The sequence below is a fragment of the Mercenaria mercenaria genome, chromosome 6 (genome assembly GCF_021730395.1).
Source record: "Mercenaria mercenaria strain notata chromosome 6, MADL_Memer_1, whole genome shotgun sequence".
Lineage (NCBI taxonomy): Eukaryota > Metazoa > Mollusca > Bivalvia > Venerida > Veneridae > Mercenaria > Mercenaria mercenaria.
This window is the reverse complement of record NC_069366.1, coordinates 3,272,649-3,281,468: the sequence shown is the minus strand read 5'-3', so window position 1 is coordinate 3,281,468 and position 8,820 is coordinate 3,272,649.

The following is an 8,820-nucleotide window of genomic DNA, read 5'->3' as shown; positions in this document are numbered from 1 at the left end:
AGGAATGCAGTTATTGTCACATTAAATATGTATTTCTGTTTGTTCTGTTGCATTGTAATGACGGTACTTTCGATGCGATAAATGTTACTTTTTTATTAGGAAAGCCCTTCCTATCAGTCAAATATTAGCACTATACATTAATTAGCGCATGTCCGATCCCGCTAATAGCGCGAAAATTAGTACTCCGCTAATATTAATACACTTACAGTATTCATGCTATTTAAAAACAACCCTTTAACAGACTGTTATCATCTGAACCTTTGATACGATTGTAAACAACAGTAACTAATAATGAAAATGAGTAAATGGGTTGCGCGCATCTCCGCTGTCCCCACCTCTATTACGATACAGATCTACAGCTGAAACATTGATACGCACTGGACTTGAGACATGTATTTATTTTACGTCAAAGCTAACGAGTAAGTACAAACACATTTTAAGATAAAAAAAATGCTGAACCCTGAAACGAAAATAACTTTAATTTGACGTATTACTAAATTGTTAATTCAGGGTCTTCTGTACAAGAAAATACTACAAGTTTTGGACAGAGTTTGTTTTAGATTCGCATGTCTGTTATTCAACAATAATATATATCTGACGTCGCTAACTGTGAGCAAACCCCCAAATGACGTTTGCATGGACACCGCCATCTTGAAATGGACGTCGCGTCATTTTACAATGCAAGTCTATGGGGAAAAACATAAAATCTTGATTTTTTACTTCATTTCACTTTTTTTTCAAACAAAAATTAAAAAGGTGCCTAGAGATATTAACAGTCTTGTATTAACGATGTCAGTTTTTGACAATTTTATATACAGTATAAATAAATTATCGGAGGTCCAAAATTAGGTGGGACAGACTATAGAATGTTTTCTTTTGTTATATTTGTCAACAATTTTCTGCAAATTGTCTAAATAAATGTAAGTATTATATACTGTAACATATATCCACATTATTCGTTTAAGTGTTCTATTAACTCTTTCGATGACTACAGCTTTATCTTCATTAAATGTACGATACATGTTAATCTTATTTTCATTCAAAAATGATTCAAACTTTCCTTCATCTATCCATAAATTTGTAGGTGTTCTACCTTCAGAAATTATTTCATCAAATGCTTCAGTAACAGATTCTTCAGTTTTATTTCTTTAATGGAATAACCAAAGCATATTTGCTAAACATGTCAATAACGGTTAACAAATACTTCACACCTTTATTATTATTTTTTTTAAAAAGTTGCATATCAACTAAATCAGCAGACATAGTATCATCAATGCCACTAACTATCACTCTTCGTTTCTGAAATTTTCGTTTAATTGGTTTATGTAATTCTTCTGCTAATTCATCACTCCATGTCATTTCGGGGGTCTTTTTGAATGAGCTTTTAGCTCCTCAGGACTTAAGTAAATACTCTACCCTATTTTTTCTGTTGTTTTTTTTTTTTTACTTTTTTCCGAGTCCAAGTTTGCATTTCGTTTAAACTGCTGGTTTTACATTTTATTTTTTGCAATCTTTTGATTGAGTGTTATTTAGGTTGAAAAGCATTTGCTTGTCACACATACCTGTTTTTACACCACTGTCGTAGCAAAAGTCATGGTTTATGCATACAGCGTCCAGTTCATTAACAGGAGGTCCATTATCTAAAGGACTTCCTAGTCCACAATAGTTTTTTTTTCTGGAAGTGTAAAATAGAAAAAGTGGAAACTCCACAGGTCGCTCAACACAACAAAAACGAAAATGTTGCAGGCTCGGTTTGATTGAGCCTGTTCATGGACGGTAGTGGAAATGCATGCTACCGTCCACGCCCTCTAGCCCCGGGTTGAGCAGAACTCAACATTTACACATGCTAAAAGTACAAAGAACAATTTAGAGACATCCGCAGATGTGTTCATACGGCGGTGCACATGGAACCTTCAATGCTACACTAGTGTGTAATTCCATGAAAAGCGGCGTTTGGTCCTCAGATAAAATAATGGATTTGCCCTAAACGAGAAAACAATGAGCAGAACTAAACAAACTGGAATTTAGAAAGGGGATCTGAGGTTATGGAGCCTGCATATCACAGGAACTGCCAAAAGACAAAATTAAAAAGCAGGCTCCATATCCAAGGGGTGATTAAAAAATACCCAAAGCTATGAAAGCGGGAGTATTAGAACCACCCAGGCCGAAATGTTCATGCTGAGAAACTAAACAGTACCAGTAATACGACATAAATGTCGTGCTGAACGATCTGAGAAGATCGAAAAGAGGTATTATAGCTTAATGAATATCAATTGCAACCCCAGTACGTTTCACAAACAGGTTTTTTCATATTACCGCAGGATGCACACTGAGCTCTGAACATAAGTCTACCATTTTTGTTGTAACATATTGAGGATTTATACAGTAAATTTCCTTTCTTATAAACAAAATATTTGTTTTTGACTCATTTATATTATATGTATTTAAAATTAGTTAAAGAACACTTTACCAAGCTTCTACAAAAGGAAAATAAGAAAGGAAAATTGGCCCAAGCGGGACTTGGACCTACGCCCCACTGAAAATTGTAATTAAAGTAGGATAATGATAGGAATTGAATACTCTCTATTATGAGTCTAATACCTTAACGGTGTAACTGTTTGTTATGTCGTAAAACTATACATTGATAAACTTGTTTTTCCAATAATCGTAATTTCGTCTGCTAAACAGTCTCTTCTAAGCAGTTAACTCGTGTACATGTTAACTATAAAATGAAGTTATAAAATGAAATTATAGGTTAGAGAGTCAGTATATGAACAGGTAAATATCTGTTTTCCCTTTATTTTTCTGTTATAACATATTGAGGATTTAAATTATCAGTATTGTTTTTTCAAACAATATATTTTATTCTGTAAAATCAATGTATAAAGTAAAAAAATACGAAAACGTGCAAACGTCTCGAGTGCTGCACACTTCTTTTAACCTGTTGGCTCACCCAGAATGAAGCTTTGGTTCCTCTTAAGCCGTCCCACCTGTTGGCTCACAGCAGAATCACCTTTAACTCCAATGTTCTTTTCCTCTCAAACCTTCGAAACAAAGACAAGAACGAGGCAAGGCAAACCGGGTAGCTATTACAAATAGTAGGAAGATATCTATTGTGCGCGCAACCTTCAATTTGTAATAGACACAGCAGGAACCATGCGGGTGGAACAGACTTAATACAGAACCTCAGAATGAAACCAGACTACCATTAAACAGATAAGTCAGTGTCATACTAAACCTTGTGAACATAGCATGTAACAGCCGTGACCTACTTTAAAGCATTAAAAAATTTCCTTATGTATTCAACATTGCACAATTGTGCAATCCACTTATCGATAAAGTAGTAAAGTTGTATGTAAACACTCCGCGTCATGAATCATTAAAGACAAAACTATTGTAATTTGTTTTACAGTGTGAAGCTTTCTCCCGGGTTTTTAATGAAATATATTTGATATAAAATATATATTTTCTTCACTTTGTTAAAACCTGCCGCTAAACCAGAGGCTTTTATTCGGTTAAACAAGAGGATTGCATTTGGTTAAACCAGAACTTTTCACAGTATGTTGTTAATACCTGTGTTTTTGTTTGCCAGAATTGGTCAGTTTAGGTTAAGGGTAGGGGTCAAAATGAGGTCAAACTGCTTCAGCAGGTATTTTCTACACTACCCATAATGTATCAAGTAAAAATGACATCAATACAAAAACCTCTAACGTGCTTACTGATCGGCAATATTTAAAGCACAAAAGGTGCACAATTCCTGAAAACTCTATATGTGACAAATTCACTCTTGTCCTGATAAATGATGTAATTGCTAGGATCGAGCAACAACAAATAAATAATACTTAATAAAAGCTGAAAAAACTGAAAAAATACTTAAAAAATCTAATCGCACATCTAAACAAAGTTTACTCTCTGAAATTAAAACTAAACGTAGGATATTTGACAAGGAATTTCACAAAGCAAAACGAAACAATAAATATTATCAAAATAAATTTAAGGTAGGCATGGCGGAAATTGAAACTATAAAATCCAACAGAATTCTGGCGAACATTAAAAACAATTGGCAGACAATAAACAATACAAAAATCTCAAATGAAGTAATTCTGGAAAACGGCCAGACTTCCTGTGAACAAGAAGTTATTTAAAATAAATCGGATAGCGTTTTTAAAAGTGTTCACATTCCTAACGCGAACCCGAACGGAAATCTCCATGACAATAAATTTTGATAATCCGATTCTGAAGAGTTAAATATTCGTGTCTCGTTAAAAGAATGTAGTCAAATCATTTCTTGTGCAAAGTCTGGAAAAGCTGTTGGAATAAAACCTCTTCCAAATGAAGTTTTAAAGAACGATAGTTCTAAGGTCCTCTTATGCTCATTTTTAACAAATGCTTAACTTGTCATCTCAACCCGTCGCTTTGGTCAAAGTCAATAATTAAACCTTTACCAAAAAATCACACAAAATGACCCTCGTGCACCAGTAAACTATACAGGAATCAGTCTTGCAAATTGTTTACGAATGTATTAGATAAGCGACTCGTTACTTTCTTTGAACAAAATGGCATTTTAAAGGACGAGTAAAACGGATTCAGAAAAGACAGATCATGTAAAGACCATATTTTTGCTTTGACCTCAATTATTAGAAATAGGAAAGTAGACAATCAAGACACATTCACTTGCTTTTTAGATTTGACAGGGTAAATAGAGACATCTTATGTATAAAACTAGCCAATATTGGCGTTACTGGTCTTTGAGTCACTGAAAGCTCTATACACTGAATGCAAGGCTGCTGTTGACGTTAACGGAAGCTATACAAACCTTTTTGACATCACTTCCGTTCCGGTGTGAAACAAGGGGATGTTGTCTCGCCTACGCTATTTTTAATATTTATAAACGATTAAGCAGAAGAAATCAAATGTTTAAATTAAGGTGAAAACTTAAGTAAAGAATTAATTTTGTCTATTTTGTTGTTTGCTGACGACATAGTTTTAATAGCGCCAAGTGAACAAAATTTCCAACTGATGTTAGATACTTTAGACCACTGGTGTAGTAAAAACAAAATGCAAGTCAATATGAATAAAACTGAAATAATTCATTTTAGGTAAAAACGCAAAAATAGAACTGGATTCATACTTAAACTGGGTAGTTCTGTTGTCGAAATTTGTCAAAACTACAAATATCTATTGTGCTCGATGAATTCTTAGAATATACTGAAGCAGCAAATGCTTTAAATGATTCTGCAAGTAGAGCATTTTCAAGTTTAATATCAAACTTATACAGTAAAAATATGACCTTATGTTTACTACCTACATGAAAATATATGAAAGTAGATCAGTCTTTATTATGGACCACTCGTCTTTTGTATGGGGTTTTAAACTTTACTTTAAGCAGGACATTCTGCACAGCAGAATTATTAAATGTTTCATCGGTGTCCATAAATGTGTTTTAAATCCCGTCATTCTTGGAGCTATGGGGTGGATACCACCTATAGTCAGAAGAAAGGTGAACAGTGTTCGTTTTTATAAAAGATGAGCCATAACCGATTGACCAAAAAATATATTTGTTGGATTATTCGAAATGCAAACGAAATTGGTCCACTGATGTTTAAAATTATTTTTAAAGAAATTGGAAATGTAGAAGCATTTAGAACAATATTATATATGTGAATAAATTGCTGAAACAAACACGTGTAAATTTCTATTCTGAAAAAATAGAGTCCTGCGGACGAGATCAGAAAACTTTATTCAAAGTGAAAAAGAATCGTCTTGGTACAGACGAGGAGGCCGTGCTGCCAACAGCTTCTTCTTCCAAAGAACTAGCGCAAACTTTCAGCGATTTCTTCATCGATAAAATTGATGGAATTAGAAATAAAATTAGGCCAGAAACAGACTTACAAACCAGTTTTACCTCCGAGGAAATTTCGAACGCGCAAATAGATAAACTTGTTGAATTCACTCCCGTCTCACAGGATGAAGTGAAAAAAGTTATTTCAAAATCTGCAAGTAACTCGTGTGAGCTAGATCCACTTCCAACGTGGCTTTTAAAAGAATGCTTAGAAGAACTGCTACCATCTCTCACTAAATAATCAATTATTCTTTGGAGAAAGCATATGTACCGAAGTTCGTTGATCAGATCACTCATCAAAACGTCAGATCTAGATGCAAATATTCTGAAGAACTACAAACCTTATCTAATTTACCGTATGTGTCTAAAATACTTGAAAAGGTAATCGATGCTCGTTTGGAAAGCCACTTGTCTTTGAACAGTCTCCACGAAGAACACCACTCTGCATACAGAAAATTTCATGCCACTGATACTGCATTACTGAAAGTTCAAAATGACATTCTCAACTCCCTTGGCCAAAATGATATAACAATGTTAGTGATGCTTGGCCTTTGGCTGCCTTCGATACCATCGACCACAAGACACTATTTCACCACCTCCATGACCACTTTGGTATCGCAGGGAAACCACTTGAATGGATAACTTTATATCTGAGCGACCGCTACCAACCATAGATGGTGAATTGTCGAAACCAGTGCAAATGACATACAGTGTCCCACAGGGGTCCGTTCTCGGACCAAATTTTTCACAATGTACACTAAATCAGTTGGTGCAATGTGCAAGAAACATGGACTAAATTATCATTTTTTACGCCGACGATGGGCAGTTTTATTTATCTTTCAAACCAACAAATGTACCTGCCACTATAATAAATAATTAACACATCGTACTTTTAATATTGCACATGAACTTTTAAGTCTAAGAGACCCAAACGGACAAAATCGATAACAATGCTATTCAACAAACAACCTTTGAGAAATATGAGTAAACAAATTATTATCGAAAATAAGATTTAGCGAAACAATAGTATATGTTATGTGTATAACAAAAAATAATGTTATAATAGTAGTTTATCTCTATAAGAGCTTAATCAATCATTAATGTTTTGATCATAAATATAGTTTCAGCTTATATTATTAATTCATATCTTTTAAAGGTTATTTAATTCAAGTTTTCTTGTTGTTTTTTTCATATTTTATGTCGCTTTTATCATGCTTTTAAAGTACTCTTTTAAACACTGATTGTATTGACATTCTGTTACTGTAGCCACCTGCTCTCAAGAATTAAGTCTGTAAAACACAATTAAACATTGTCAATTGATAAAAGAGATCCTAACAAAAAGGTTAAGATGATTTTATAGAAGAAAGGAGGCGAACTTTACTAACAAAATCAATATTTCTCCTACAAAATGGACATACTTCTGAACTAATTGTTTGAAATATTTTCAGCTGTTTCTATACAGAGTTAGCCTGCCCCTGGCAGCCATCTTATGACAAGTTGAGTTGTATTTATATGAAAATCAGACCAATAACATTTAAGAAAGAGATCCGCAAAATATTCTATACAGTAAGATATGAATAGCCAGTCCCATCCACATGTGGTCATGTATTTGTGATCAACCAGGTAGCTTGGTATAGGGTAGCAAAGCTTAGCAGCATTGTAGAGGGTCACCAGAAGGTCAGATCTGTGTAATCACATCATTCTGACTTTTAGCAGTTGCTAAAAATGTTCAGTCTTAAAACAAGTGTATTTTTCTGATTTAACCTATTGTACTAGATATTTTTATTCTGTTAATTCAGTTTTAAATTTAAGTTATAAACATGATAATTACTCTAATAAAGTTTCATTACGATTATGTAGAAAATGTAGCCTCTGAACAATTAACAATGTATATCTAATATTTGACCAAATTACCTAGTTTTTGACTTAAAATGACCATGACTTGTAAATGATTTTATAAGGCAAATATACTGACAAGGTTCAATTTGATAAATTTCTGACCTTTGAAGTGTTAACAACTTATCAGTAGAATAGTTAGCAACACAACATGATAATGATGGATACCATGCGATAACAATAGCTAACCACATGTACTGTAAAATTCTTTTTTTTTTTTTTCAAATTATGAATTCGTGAATTCATGAAGTTAAAATCGTGAAGTTATAAAGTTGAAATCGCAAATTCATGAAGTTACAGTCGTGAATTCATGAAAATGATTACCGATCTTTCATACCTTTCCTTTTGCTATACCACGCTAAATGATCGTCATAATTTTCAACAGATCAGAGTAAGGCGAGTGTAAGTATTAAGTTATAACTTCTGTTTAGGTTTGCAATATTGACTTTTATATAATGATTTATAATAATAATATGTAATAAGGTTTTCATATCTATTAATCTCAACCATCTCAATTTAAACAGAATTATATAGTTGAATTAGTGGGAAATTAATATAAAACACACGTAATTTTCTTGATCAAACAAAACGAAAGTAATTTCAAGCACAAACAAAAAAAAATAAAAGTTAAAAGTTGAATGTCTGGGACTTTGACCTTTGCATATAACATATTAAACTGTAATCGGGATTATTTATTTCAAGGTAATTAGATATAAACCAATGCATAAAAAAGTTACAGATCAATCAAAAATCATTTAACAACCGAATGTGACTTTGATCTTAGTCTAGCAAGCAACATATAATTTCAATATGGCCACCGTTTATTTCAAGTGACTTGGATTACAAACTTCGTAAGATCTTGGGTCATGGTAATTTTCCAAATGTATTTGGTAAAATTATAAAACGTTTTATTAAAAGAGGTTACGACCCATCTGTTTTGAGACATACCGCATGTTTAGTGTTCAACCCGTTTACAGTTGGGACACTACGCTTTCCTCTTTGATTGCGTCTGACGGAAGAGGGGGAGGACTCTATGAGAAGCAGTTTTTACATCCTACCAGAACTGAACTGTTTTGATATTT